The sequence below is a fragment of the Arachis ipaensis genome, chromosome B4 (genome assembly GCF_059453495.1).
Source record: "Arachis ipaensis isolate K30076 ecotype BB chromosome B4, ASM5945349v1, whole genome shotgun sequence".
NCBI lineage: Eukaryota > Viridiplantae > Streptophyta > Magnoliopsida > Fabales > Fabaceae > Arachis > Arachis ipaensis.
Window position 1 is genome coordinate 78,318,145 of NC_142439.1, and position 16,055 is coordinate 78,334,199.

Sequence of the window (16,055 nt, forward strand, 5' to 3'; positions counted from 1 at the left end):
GAATTCAGTCAAGAACTGAAAAGGATCTTCAGATGGAAGTCCATGAAACTTGCAGTTCTGCTGCATCAGAGAAACTAATTGAGGTTTCAGCTCAAAGTTGTTTGCTCCAATGGTAGGGATGGAGATGCTTCTTCCATGTAAATTGGAATTAGGTGCAGTAAAGTCACCAAGCATCCTCCTTGCATTATTATTATTTTCGGCTGCCATCTCCTCTTCCTGTTCGAAAATTCCTGTAAGGTTGTCTCTGGATTGTTGTAATTTAGCTTCTCTTAGTTTCCTCTTAAGAGTCCTTTCAGGTTCAGGATCTGCTTCAACAAGAATGTTCTTGTCCTTGCTCCTGCTCATATGACAAAGAAGGGAATAACAAAGAAAAGATGGAATCCTCTATGTCACAGTATAGAGATTCCTTTGTGTGAGTAGAAGAAGAAAAGAATGTAATGTAAGGAAAGAGAATAGAGGAGAATCCAAACACAAGGGTGAGGAGAGCAGAGATATGAGATGAAGAGAAGTGTTAGTATATGAATAAATAAATAAATAGAAAGATATGAGAGAGAATTTCGAAAATTAAATTTTGAAAAAGAGTTAATGATTTTCGAAAATTAAAGGAGAATTAAAATTAAAATTAAAATTTAAACAATTAATTAATAAAAAAAGAATTTTTGAAAAAGACGGAGGTATTTTCGAAAATTAGAGAGGGATAGTTAGTTAGGTAGTTTTGAAAGAGATAAGAAACAAACAAAAAGTTAATTAGTTAGTTGAAACAAATTTTGAAAATCAATTTTTAAAAGATAAGAAGATAAGAAGTTAGAAAAGATATTTGAAAAAGATATGATTTTGAAAAAAGATAAGATAAAAAAAAAGATATTTTTGAAAAGATATGATTGAAATTAGTTTTGAAAAAGATTTGATTTTTAAAATCACAATTAATGACTTGATTCACAAGAAATCACAAGATATGATTCTAGAACTTAAAGTTTGAATCTTTCTTAACAAGTAAGTAACAAACTTGAAATTTTTGAATCAAAACATTAATTGTTGATGATATTTTCGAAAAATATTTTTAAAATTTTCGAAAATATATAAGAAAAATGAAAAAGATTTGAATTTTTTTGAAAAAGATTTTGAAAAGATAAGATTTTTAAATTGAAAATTTGATTTGACGCATAAGAAACAACTAAATTTTAAAAAAATTTTGAAAAAGTCAACTCAAATTTTCGAAAATTTATGAGTGAAAAAGGGAAAGATAATTTTTTTATTTTTGAATTTTTAATGATGAAAGAGAAAAACATCAAAAAGACTCAATGCATGAAAATTTTGGATCAAAACATGTGATGAATGCAAGAACACTATGAATGTCAAGATGAACACCAAGAACACTTTGAATGTCAAGATGAACACCAAGAACATATTTTTGAAAAAATTTTGATGCAAAGAAAACATGCAAGACACCAAACTTAGAAATCTTTAATGCTTAGACAATATGAATGCAAAGATGCACATGAAAAACAACAAAAGACACAAAAATACAAAAACATCAAGATCAAACAAGAAGACTTATCAAGAACAACTTGAAGATCATGAAGAACACTATGAATGCATGAATTTTCGAAAAATGCATAAATTTTTAGCAAAAATGCAATTGACACCAAACTTAAAATTGACTCAAGACTCAAACAAGAAACACAAAATATTTTTGATTTTATGATTTTATTATTTTTTTTTTTGGAGTTTTGTATATTTTTTCGAAAAACATATAGGAAAAAGAAAATAAGAAATTCAAAAATTTTTAATAAGAATTCCAAGAATCTTTCAATGTTGGCCTAAAGCTCCAATCTAAGGGTTAAACATGGCTTAATAGCCAGCCAAGCTTTAGAAGATACAAATCAGTCATACAATAACAAATTTGATTAGCAACAACTAGTTTGCTCTTGTAATGATGACTTGGAAGCCTCAATCCAAATGAATTTAGGCATGGCTTTACAGCCAGCCAGGCTTCAACATGTTTCATGAAACACTAGAATTCATTCTTAAAAAATTTTGAATAATTTACGACAACAAAAGGAAGAATTTTTTTTGAAAGATTTTTGAAAAATTTTTGAAAATAAAACAAAAAGAAAATTACCTAATCTGAGCAACAAGATGGACCGTCAGTTGTCCAAACTCGAACAATCCCCGGCAACGGCGCCAAAAACTTGGTGCACGAAATTGTGATCCCTAGTAATGGCTCCAAAAACTTGGTGCTCTAATCTTAATTCAAAATTTGTCACAACTTCGATACAACTAACCAGCAAGTGCACTGGGTCGTCCAAGTAATAAAACCTTACGTGAGTAAGGGTCGATCCCACGGAGATTATCGGTATGAAGCAAGCTATGGTCATCTTGTAAATCTCAGTCAGGCGGATATTAAATGGTTATGGAGTTTTCGAATAATAATAGTAAATACACAGAAAATAAAGATAGAAATACTTATGTAATTCATTGGTGAGAATTTCAGATAAGCGTATAGAGATGCTTTCGTCCCTCTGAACCTCTGCTTTCCTGCTGTCTTCATCCAATCAATCCTACTCCTTTCCATGGCAAGCTGTATGTTAGGCATCACTGTTGTCAATGGCTACATCCTGTCCTCTCAGTGAAAATGGTCCAATGCGCTGTCACTGCATGGCTAATCATCTGTCGGTTCTCGATCATACTGGAATAGGATCCATTGATCCTTTTGCGTTTGTCACTACACCCAGCACTCGCGAGTTTGAAGCTCGTCACAGCCATCCCTTCCCAGATCCTACTCGAAATACCACAGACAAGGTTTAGACTTTCCGGATCTCAAGAATGGCCATCCATGGGTTCTAACTTATACCACGAAGATTCTGATTAAGGAATCCAAGAGATACTCATTCAATCTAAGGTAGAACGGAAGTGGTTGTCAGGCACGTGTTCATAGGGAATGATGATGACTGTCACGATCATCACATTCATGTTGAAGTGCGAATGGATATCTTAGAAGCAGAATAAGTTGAATCGAATAGAAAAACAGTAGTACTTTGTATTAATTCATGAGGAACAGCAGAGCTCCACACCTTAATCTATGGTGTGTAGAAACTCTACCGTTGAAAATACATAAGTGATGAAGGTTCAGGCATGGCCCAATGGCCAGCCCCCCAAATGTGATCAATATGATCCAAAGTTGAACTAAAAATCATAAGATGTCTAATACAATAGTAAAAAGTCCTATTTATACTAAACTAGCTACTAGGGTTTACAGAAGTAAGTAATTGATGCATAAATCCACTTTCGGGGCCCACTTGGTGTGTGCTTGGGCTGAGCTTGAAGTTTACACGTGCAGAGGCTTCTTTTGGAGTTGAACACCAAGTTGTAACGTGTTTTTGGCGTTCAACTCTGGTTCGTGACGTGTTTCTGGCGTTTAACTCCAGACTGCAGCGTAGAACTTGTGTTCAACGCCCTTTTGCATCGTCTAAATTCGGCCAAAGTATAGACTATTATATATTGCTGGAAAGTCCTGGATGTCTACTTTCTAACGCAATTGGAAGCGCGCCATTTGGAGTTCTGTAGCTCCAGAAAATCCACTTTGAGTGCAGAGAGGTCAGAATCCAACAGCATCAGTAGTCCTTCTTCTACCTCTGAATATGATTTTTGCTCAAGTCCCTCAATTTCAGCCAGAAAATACCTGAAATTACAGAAAAACACACAAACTAATAGTAAAGTCCAGAAATGTGAATTTAACATAAAAACTAATAAAAACACCCCTAAAAGTAACTAGATCCTACTAAAAACATACTAAAAACAATGCCAAAAAGCGTATAAATTATCCGCTCATCAGATATATATATTTGGAATATGGTTTTTGAGCTAAAAACACACAACCCGTGAGTTTTTGAGCTTAATTGCATGGTTACATTATTTAACCATGATTTTTATTCTTGTGTTTTTTTTTCACTATGATTGCAATCTTTGCTTTGTTCCATTCTATATGTCCATTATTTCGTGTATGTTCATGCTTATATATGATTGAGGCCATCATTTGTCATTAGCTCACTTATCCCAAATAGCCTACCACTTCAATTACCCTTGTTTGCCACTTTGAGCCTCTTAATCCCCATTTGTTCTGTATTTTACCACATCACTAGCCTTAAGCAGAAAAATAATTAATTACCCCAATTGAATATTTGGTTAGCTTAAGTTAAAGATGGTGTGTCAACTAAGTATGGGAAATTGTGGGAACTTGGGTTGATGAGAAGGTGTTATATATTTTATTGACAAAAATATTAGAATTTGGGTGCTTACTCATGTGAAACCAGAAAAACCATATGCATTGATATGTTATGTTTGCTTTCATGTTCATAAAAACGATGAATAAATAAATAAATAAATATGGGATAAAATTAACCTAATGCTAAGTTTAATAAAAGATCAATGCATATGTGGTAAAATTAAAGAAAACTTGGATACATGAGTATGTGATGAAAAAGTGAGATTATGGGTAGTTAGGAATAATTTCATATATATATAGAGAGAGTGTGTATGTTAGGTGGGAACTTAAGTTAGTCAAAGATTCATATTATAGCTCACTTGCCCATACATATATCCTCACCCTTACCTTATTCTCATTACAACCCTGGAAAGCCCTCATGATATTTGCATTTGTACACTCGATAATTGTTGATTGGTTAGATGAAGAACAAAGTTTTAGAAAGCATGACTAGAGAAAAGTCGAGTTGTTTAACCCCAAACATTTAAGTGATTAGAGTGCATATACAAATCCAGTGAGGGTTCAATTGCTCATTTCCATATGTCCATATTTGATCATTGCTTGTCTTGCAAGTTTGTGAACTCTTTTGATTAACTCAACTCAATTGTGAATGTGTTTTGATATGATTGACTTAGCCCTTGATTGTGCATATATGATTTCTTGAAAATTTGACTCAAATTGACCACATGTATACTTATATATATATAGATAGATAGTAATTAGAATAGCATGATGCGTGTAGGTAGCTTGCATCTAAATAGGCTGTATTGCATAAGTTTCACCATTCTGCCTTCACTCTTTTGGTTCTCTTGAGCTTAGCATGAGGACATGCTAATGTTTAAGTGTGTGGAGATTGATAAACCACTATTTTACTGTTTATCTTGTGCTAAATTGAGTGGTGTTTATCAATTCTTTGCTCATTTATTCATATTAGTTTTTTGGGCTCCTTTTTGGCCCAGTTCCAAGCCCGAGAACACAGAATAGAGGCTACAGAGTGGGGGAATCATTAATTCCTTAACACAACTTTCATTGAGATAATTTTAGGTTTTAGATGTAGTTTTCTAGAGAGAGAGGCTCTCTCCTCTCTCTAGGTTTTAGGATTCTTAGTTTATTTCTTCTCCAATTCGGATTTCTACTTTACTTTAATTTAGTTTCTCTTCTACTCCTATTAGTTCTAGCATTCTTGTTTATTTATTTCCCTTGTTGGTTTATTTATTTTCCCAATTTAGCTTATGAACTCTTCTTGTTAGATTTAATTTTCTATTTAATACAATTTGAGGTATTTTATATTTATGATAGCTTTCTTCAATTTATGTTATTGATGCTTTCAATTGGTTGTTTGGATTTTATTATCTCTTATTAATTTATATGCTTTTATATTATGCCTTCCAAGTGTTTGACAAAATGCTTGGTTGGATTTTAGAGTAGATTTTTCTCCTCTTGGCTATGGTTGAGTAATTGAAGACTCTTGAGTTATCAAACTCCTTTGTTGATTGATAATTAAGAAGTTGCTAGTTGATTTGGATCCCTCTAAAGCTAGTCTTTCCTTAGGATTTGACTAGGACTTGAGGAATCAAATTGATTCATCTACTTGAATTTCCTTCATAGTTAGAGGTTAACTAAGTGGGAGCAATGGAGAATTGATGTCACAATTAATAAGGATATCTAGGATAGGACTTCTAATTCTCATACCTTGCCAAGAGCTTTCTTAGTTATTAATTTAATTTCTTGCCATTTTATTTCATTGTTCCTTATTCAAAACCCCAAAAATATACAATCTCATAAACAATAATAACTACACCTCCCTGCAATTCCTTGAGAGATGACCCGAGGTTTGAATACTTCGGTTATTATTTTTATAGGGGTTTGTTACTTGTGACAACCAAATTTTTGTATGAAAGGATTATTGTTGGTTTAGAAACTATACTTGCAACGAGAATTTATTGTAAATTCTTTACTAGCAAAAATCTGTTCATCATCGGTCCGTAAATGCCAACCCGACACATCCTTCCAGATGTAGCATTTTCTGCCACGCCAGAGATATAGTGCCCTGCACACTCATGTAGTAGGGAGTCTACTACGCCAGGGATATAGGCCCCGCACACTTCCTGCAGCAGAAAAGGAACCAACCACAACAAATCATGCAGCAGAACAGTCTGCCACACCGGGGATATAGGCCCCGCACACTCTCAACATTCAACAAGTCATGCGACAGAAACATCTGCCACGCCGGAGATATAGGCTCTGCACACTCTCAACAACAACTAGTCATGCAGCAGAATATTCTGCTACGCCAGAGATATAGGCTCCGCACACTCTCATATAATCAAATCGTTTCCTCATCATCAAATCATCACCAGACATTACCATTCCTCATCTCGAGTCACTTTCAGTTATCCATTCTCAATATTCATCAAGATCATCATTTCTCTTCGAGTCTTCGACTCATCTCAACCATCCTAAATTCATATTTTCCATTCTGAACTCCTTAGTTCATCAGTTTCTCAGATTCGCTGTTAGCAATCACCATATTCACCACTCTTCCTTCTCTCTCAACCAACTCATCCTCAGTACACCAGAAACCTAAACCTCCGTTTGCTAAATTTTCAAAGTAAAACCCATTCAAACCTCCTAGGACCTTCCCCATGTTCCAATATCCAAAAATAAGCCCAAGAATCTCAAAATGGTGTTACAGAAGCTTACAAGCTTGTTGGGAAGGTGAAACAGTTGAAAATAAAGTTTAAGTTTGCGAAACAAGGCATGTGTGTACGCACAAGGGTGTGCGTGCGCACGCCCAGGAAGTTTCAAAACATGTGCGTACGCACAGAGGTGTGCGTACGCACAGGTACCAAAATTCACAATGTCTGTTCACTCGCACAACCTGTGCTAGCGCCCCCAACAGACTGACCTTCCCAATATGTGCGTGCGCACAGGGCTGTGCGTACACACAGGTTGTAAAACTTCCTTGGTGTGTGCGTGCACACAAAGCTGTGCGTACGCACATACCAGAAATCACAAAATTCTGCAAGTCTGCAGAATTTCAGATTTTGACACCAATCTTTGAATGATCATAACTTTCTCTACAAAATTCCAAATTTTACAAACTTTATATCAAATCGAAGGGTTTTCAATAATCTTTAATTCTAAACCAAATTAAACAAATTTTGAAAACCGAGGCAGAAGTTGTGATCAGACAAAGTTCACCAAAAATCCATTTTTACCCAAAACCTCATAACCTCAAATTTTAACCAATCTCAATCCAAAACCAAATCAATCACATATCAACCATTCCATAACAACCCAAAATTCATACCAAATACTACTTCAATCATCTTCTCAATCTCAAAAACCTCTAAACCATTCAACAACTCTAAATCCAACCCAATTCACATATCTCAATTTACCAACTTTCACAAACCACATCCAACCAAAACAATGTCAAACTTCCAATTACAGCACAATCTACCCTTTTGGATTAGCATTCATCATTCACACCAATTTTTCCATCATAATTCATCATTCTCAATCTCAATTCTCAAACATATGACATTACAAACAATTTTTCCAACCAAAACATTCACAATCATTATTCTATCAACAATTTCAATATCAATCTCCCATATCCAACTACCAACATCAATATAGCCATTTATGACCCATTCCAAATCATCAATTACCATGCAACACTTTCATCAACACAACCAAAGTTCATTCATTCATCATAAATCATCCTACCTCATCATTTAACAACTCAACAACCATATCAACAACCCTCATACACAACACCAATCATCAATACTCATTAACACCAACAATTCCAAATTATCATCATCAACCACACTAATCCAATACAACCAATAATTAACATCAATTCACATTTAAATATTCATACACCAATAACACTCAATCCTATCTTAGGGTCAACTAGCCTAAGTGTCCAGAAACATTACATATTACATAAAAAAACTGAAATCATACCTTGGCTGATTCCAAAACGCTCCAAACACCAAAACGAAGCCACCAAACTTGATCCAAAGCCCCAACCAACTCCAACAAACACCAAAGCTCAAACTAACAACACATATATCACCAAAATCAAAATCTAAGATACAGAAAATAACTAAACACAAAGATTTAGTGAAACCTTACCTTATCCAATGAGATTAGGGGTAAAATTCATCAATTACCTGCTACTAGAGATCACCTAAACAACCAAAACCACAAAACTTGCTCAAAAACTAAACCCAAAAACGCGCAGAAACTTAGGGCAGAAAACCGGGACTTGAGCTTCGAGTTATTACCAGATTTGCTTAAATAAGAACGTAGAGCTCGACAAGAACTTTGCGTGGCCGCAAACGGCTCGTCAATCGGAGCTCTGTAGCTCAAGTTATGGCTCCCGGAAGGTGGAGGTGAATAGTGAAACCCCACCCTCACCTCTCTTCTCTCTCAATCCGAGCTCTCTCTCATTTGGGGAGGAGAATAAGCTGAAAAGCTCATTAAGTGAGCTTATATATGTTTGACCTTGGGTTCGGTTTGGGACCGGTCCAATCCGTTAGCGTTTTTAGCCCGTTTGGCCCACTTTGGTCCAAAACCTTTAAGATTAGTGCTCGGTTTTCAATTCTAAATTATTTTCATCCTTTCAAAACAATAAATCAATTTTTCAAAATATTATTTTCCTCAAAACACAGTACCGGACAGGCTTAAACCGGTTCGACCGGTTCGGTTACTGGTTCTCGGTCTTTCGCAGAAAATACATTTTCTGACTCAGAAAAATTCACTGAAACCAAATTTCACCTTTATATTTTCAAATTAAAACTTCTAAATTTTGAATCCATCTCAGGCACTCAAAATTATTATTTTATCAAAATGGTTTTACGTGAAAAACCCCAGTTCTTACAAGGACATGCTTAGTTTAAGTGTGAGGAGGTTTGATAAACCCCAATTTTGTGGTTTATCTTGTGTTAAATTCAGGAGATATTATAATCTTTTCTCACATTTATTCAATGAAATAGCATGGTTTTCTAAATTTCTCCTAATTTGTGCTTAAGAGTAAAAACATGCTTTTTAGGCCATTAAATCACTAATTTTAATTCACTTTAATTCCATTCATTTTCCTTGATATGTTTGTTAAGTGATTTCAGGATTAGAAGGCAAAGATTGGGTTGAAGGAATGAAGAAAAAGCATGCAAAAATAGAGAATTCATAAAAAAAATGAGGATTTGCTGAACTCAATGCCACGCTTACGCGTCACCCACGCATACGCGTGAGAAGGAGATTCGACAGAAACGCGCATGCGTCACCTACGTGCACGCGTGAAGAAAAATTTTGCAATGCGATGCGTACGCGTGACCCATCCGTACGCGTGACAAGAGGCACGTGACCTCACTAAAGGCAAAATGCTGACGGTGATTTCTGAGCTCAAGGAGGCCCAAATCCAACTCATTTCTAATGCTTTTGAACCCTAGGATTGCAAGGGAATGGAGGGAGAGTCATAGTTTTAGTTTTCATCATATTGTGGGTTAGAATTCTAGAGAGAGAAGCTTTTCCTTCTCTCTAGAATTTAGGATAATTTAGGTTAAATTTCCTTAGATCCAACTTTTAATTCTTGTTTTTATTTCAATTCCCTTTATATTTTAGTGTTCTATTGTCTTAATCTTCTTAGTTTTTCTTGTTAATTTGTTATTTCATCTCTTTTATGTTTATGAACCCTTGTTGATTTTAATTTCCTTTTAATGCAATCTTATGTTTCCATGTCCTTTTATGTCGATCTTAGTTACTATTGTTGATTTCTTGTTTGTGTTAGTTATGGTTTCCATTAATTCTTGTATTTTGTGATGTTTACTTTTATTGCACTCTAGGTGTTTGTTAAAATGCTTTCTCTAGTTTTTGAGTAGTTTTCTGTACTCTTGGCCTAGGCTAAGGGAATTGGGTGATCTTGAGTCATTGGATCTCATTGATTTGGTGATTTGAGAACCCTTAGTGGTCAATTTGATAACCATTAATACTAGCCTACTATTAAGTCAATTAGTAGCTAGGTTAGGACTTATGGATTGATGTTGATCAAGCCTATTTGACGTACTTCAATCGTTGAGGTAGACATTATACGTACTTCAAGCATAGAAGTAGACTAAATGGGTTGGTCCCTCATAATTGTCAATACATGGTTTATAGACAAGGATGGTGATCTCAATTCCTATGCCTAGTCAAGAGTTCTTTCCCTTTTCTTTTATTAGTTAATTGTCATTTACTTTCTTACTTTTATATTTTCTTGTCAATTGCAAATCAAACCCCATTTCCCCTTTATAGCCAATAATTGATCATTTCATTGCAATTCCTTGTGAGATGACCCAAAGTTTGAATACTTTGTTTAATTTTCATTGGGGTTTGTACATGTGACAACCAATATTAAAACTTTGATTGAGTATTATTTGTTGGTTGGGAACTATACTATCAATGAAAATATTTTGTGTAAAATTCCTAACCGACGATAATACTCTTTCAGCCACCCTTGTCAAATTGCTGGAGAGAAAGTGCAGACTATTATACATTGTTGGAAAGCTCTAGAAGTTAACTTTCCAATGCCACTAGAATCACATCAAATAGACCTCTGTAGCTCGTGTTATTCATGTTAGAGTGCAGGGAGGTCAGGGTTGACAGCATCATTCGCTTTCTTCTCTTTTTCTATAGAAACTCCATCAAATCCATATGAATGCCACCTAAAATAAATAGAATTGCACACTACTCAAAGTAGCATCCATAGTGGCTAAAAGATATTTAATTCTTGATTAAACTCAACAATTTGAATGCAAATTCACTCGGAAAAGATAGGAAAGATGTTCACGCATCATTGCTCTAGCCATTTCTTAATGGTTTCTATTTCTTCTTTCCACAACACCATTTTGTTGAGGTGTTTTAGGATATGAGAAATTGTGTGAAATACCAAATTCATCACAAAAGGATTCAAAATATTAATTTTCAAATTCTTTTCCATGATCACTTCTAATTGAAGTAATTTTTAAATCCTTTTCATTTTAAACCTTTTTGCATAAAATATTAAAGGCTGAAAAAGCATCATTCATATAAGTTAGAAAGAAAACTCAACCAAATCTAATGTAGTCATCAAATATAACTAAGCCATAGTGTTTTCCAACAAGACTTTGACTTCTAGTAGGACAAAAAAGATTAATGTCTAGCAACTCCAAAGGTGTCTTAGTTGAGACATCTTTCTTTGATCTAAAAGAACTTTTGGTTTGTTTTCCCATTTGACAAGCATTACATGTGATATCTTTGTCAAACCTAATCTTAGGAAGACCTCTAACTAAGTCCTTCTTTACTAGCTTAGAGATTTAAAATATGCTTGCATGTCCCAATTTCTTGTGTCATAACTATTTTCTCGAGTCCATGGAAGTGAAACAAGCTACATTTTGTCCTCTTAGTTCCTCTAGTGTGAGACCATATACATTATCGTATCTTTTAGTAACAAACAATACATTACCAGAAATTTCATTAACAATTAAGCATTCTAACTTTTTTAAAATAACCTAATAGACTAAATCACAAAGTTGACTAATTCTTAATAAATTGTGCTTTAAACCATCAACCAAAAATACATTATCAATTAAGGTAGAAAGATCTTTACTGAATTTTTCCTATGCCAATGATTTTTCCCTTCCTATCATCACTGAATGTCACAAATCCTTCATCATACTTGTTTAGCTTGATGAAAAATGTTCCATTTCCAGTCATATGCTTTGAACATCCACTATCCAAGTACTACATGTCTTTCTTCTTCTTGGGTACAAGAAAAATCTCCACAAAGCTTCAAGCAATCTTAGGTATCCAAATCAATTTGGATGCTTTGATGCTAATCCACCTTGGTTGCCCAAGGACATTGAAATAATTCACCATTTTGTACACTTTATTTTCAATTCTTCTTTTAACAACAAAACATTGAATAGAAGTGTGACCATGTCTTTTACAATTTTGGCAATGATTCCTTTTGGCTAAATTTTGGTTGTGATGTGAGACTTGAGGATTTTGGTTTTTGAAGTTGAAACTTTGGTTTTAATATGTTATTTTTCAAAAACAGCTTCACTTTTATCACCATACACCAAACCAGATTTTTGAAAATAGAGTTTTTGACTAGCTAACAATTTGTCTAAGTTGCTAGAACTTTGAGCAAATTGTGCCAAATTTTGATTCAAGCTTCTAATCACTTTGTGCAATCTCTCATTTTCAGAATGAGATCTAATGAAATTAACAACACTTTTGCTTTCCTTTAAATTTCTCAAGTTCAGATTTAATAAATCTATTTTCCTCAATGAAATTAACAACACTTTTGGTTTTCATCAATTTTTCTTTGAGAGAATCATTTTTAGCTTTTAAGGAATTATTTTTTAACTTGCATTGTTCATATTTAACTAGAATGTTATTTTCATGATCAATTAAATCATCAATGATAATGTGCAAATCCTCTTTAGATAGGCCAAAGTAATCTACCTCATCTAGTTTATCATGACCAACCATGAAGCACACTTGAGCTTCATGTTTAGATTTGTCGTCTTCATCTGAGTCATTTTCAAGGTCCTCCCATGAAGCCATCAACACTTTCTTCTTCTCCCTCTTCACCTTGTGCTCCTTGAGTTTAGGACAATCATATTTGTAGTAGCCAACTTTCTTACAATGATGATAAATGACTTTGCTAAGGTCCTTCTTGTAGTCCTTCAAGCTTGAGCACCTATTCTCGCCTTTTCTCTTCATCAATATTCTTAACCTCTTAGCAAAAAATACAAATTCGTAATCAGAAAAAACTATCATTGGAATCATCTTCCAATGTTTCCATTTTTTATTTCAAGGTCACTCCTTTTTTTTTTACATCTCAAGTGAAGTGTGTGGTTTCATAGGCTAGTAACTTTTCTATCAACTCATCATATGTCATCCTATCTAGGTAGATATTTTTGGCTATGATAGTGTTTTTGGTTTCCCACTTCTTTGTTAAGCTTCTAAGTAATTTCCTCACAAGAACTGGTTCAGTATGAGTGATTTTCATAGCATCCAAGATATTAATGATGGTTGAGAATCTTTCAAATATTTCATCAATGGTTTCTCCTTCCTTCATGGAGGACATTTTATACTCTTTTTGAAGTATATCAATCCTTGCCTCTTTTACTTGTTGTGTGTCCTTGGTGCAGATTTTGAGAATATACACAACTGAACCGGCAAGTGCACCGGGTAATCCAAGTAATACCTCATGTGAGTGAGGGTCGATCCCACGAGGACTAATGAACTGAGCAACAATGGTTGACTGATTGGTTTAGTTAGGCAGATAGAAAATTTAATTTGGTGGTTTTCAAAAGCATTAAACAATAAATCAACAATAAAGAAAGCAAATAATGAGTTTGGTGTAGAAATCAATAAGAGAAACAGTTAAGGTAGCAGAGATGTTTACTTTTCCAGATTAAGGTTTCTTACCAACTATTTTAATCATACAAGATTTATTTCATGGCAAACTATAATTGACTAAATCTTAATCCCTTAGCGATTTAGTCTCTTCTAACCTTCATCAACCGCCAATCCCTTGGTCACTTGATTTCGACTAGAGGGTTAAGTTCAAATCTAGTTTATGGCCATAAAAACCCGAATCACCCAAAGCAAAACGGATTATATGTCACGTATCTAGATTAGTTCAAGTAGTTAGCAATTTAGGAGGAATTTACTTTCAAGTTGTGTTCAAGTGAGAGACCTCTCCCATGGGTCACAAGAACGCATCTAGAATAAATGTCATACTCCTGTTCTACCCAGAATCATAAAATTAAGAACAAAAGTAATCATTGAAATTGAATCAGTATATTAATTAAAGAGTAAAGTATCATTTTTGTCCCCAACGTTTGGGGTAAATCCTATTTGTGTCCCTAACATTTAAATCGTCCTATTTGTATCAACATTTGTAAAAGTGATTCAATGTTATCATGTCGTCAATTACACATCATAAGGGCTTTAGTTTGAGTTTTAAAAAATCTCTTCTTGAAGTTAGAATACAAATGTTTGGGATAGAATCGATGATCTATTTCGAAAAATAGCTCATCAAATGTTGAAACTAATTCTTACAACATTTACATAATTCACTTTTTTAGGGACATAATTGAATCTAAACACAAATAGTGGGTATAATATTAAAATCGACCACATCCAAGTGGGACCTAATTGAGAATGAATACATCCAAGTGAGAATAATTGAAAAATATAATCTGATTTGTTAGTATAATTGATAGTAGGATAACATTGAATCACTTTTATAAACGTTAAGGATACAAATAGGATGATTTAAACGTTAGGGACACAAATAGGACTTACCCCAAATATTGGGGACAAAAACGATACTTTACTCTTAATTAAAATTGAAAAGTAATAGTCTTAATCCATAGAAATAAATAGAACTCCTAACCTTAACCAAAGAGGCTTACTGGCTCATGACTTATAGAGAAAACAAGGGTTTTGAAAAGTATAAAAGTGTAGAAGTGAGAAGATCTCCCTCCGGGCGAAGTGAGCTCCCAAGGGCTAACTCTTTTCCCTTTTATATCTAACCTAATTTTGATTTGAAAGTAAAATGAAATAATAAATTCTAGACCTAAAATATTTGAAACTAAAATAAAATAATAAATTCTAGACCTAAGATTTTGTTTGTAAATAAAAATAACTAAAATAAGATAAAAGATAACAATTAAAAGCTAAATCCCACTAAAGATGCTCCCTTGGGTGAAGTTGACCCACACTTCTAACATTCAGCACCAGAATTGGCGTTCAGCACCAGAACTGGTAGTGGCTCGGGTGCTAGGTCTGTCTTCTTGGGCGCTAAACGCCAGGCTCGGCGTTTAGCGCCCTTCAAGGCAGTGATTCCTGAAAAAAAGTATAGACTGTTATATATCGTTGGAAAGCTTTGAAAGTTGGCTTTCCAACATCTTAGAACCGCGTCCATTGGACCTTGGTAGCTCAAGTTATGCTCGTTGGAGTACAAAGAGGTCAGGGTTGACAGCATTCACTTTCTTCCTTCTTTTTTGCACAAAACTCTGCCAAATTGATCCGAATTTCACCTGAAATCACAAAAATACCAAAACAACTCAAAGTAACATCTAAAGAGGATTTTAACACTAAAATATAACTAAACTCACTCAATTCTAACTAAATTTTACTAGAAAATAAGCAGAAAATGGGTATGAGATGCTCACGCATCAGTCCTCATGTGTGACTTGGAGTTTATCCCAAATCTCTTTTGTGTTTTGCATCTTGAGACCTTTCGATATTCCTCAAAGCTAATGGTGTAGTACATCATGTTGATAGCCTTAGTGTTGTGCTCCACTTTCTTCTTGTCTTCATCATTCCACTCAATGTCTTCTTTTGGAATAAGTTCACCTTCGGTGTTGGTCTTTGTTGAAATATCCAGGATGTTTACATTTATCTTCTATCTGTTGTAGTCCATGAACTGTAGAAAGATCCTCATCCTTTCCTTCCAGTAGGTGTAGTTTTTGCTATTGAAGAATGGTGGCCTGTTGTTGGACTGCCCTTTAATAAGAGTATATGCAACCACGTTTGCTCCCATGTTGGCCATTTGGATCTTTCTTCCAAGTTGTTAGACTTGATGCTTGAGACCTTAGCTCTTGATACCAATTGAAGGTTTACAATGGCCCAGAGAAGGAGGGTTGAATCTATGGCCTCTTTTTATACTTTTAAACTGGTACAGTAAAATCGAATCTGCAACTTTAGTTCTACTCTGTCTGCGATATGGATTATGCAG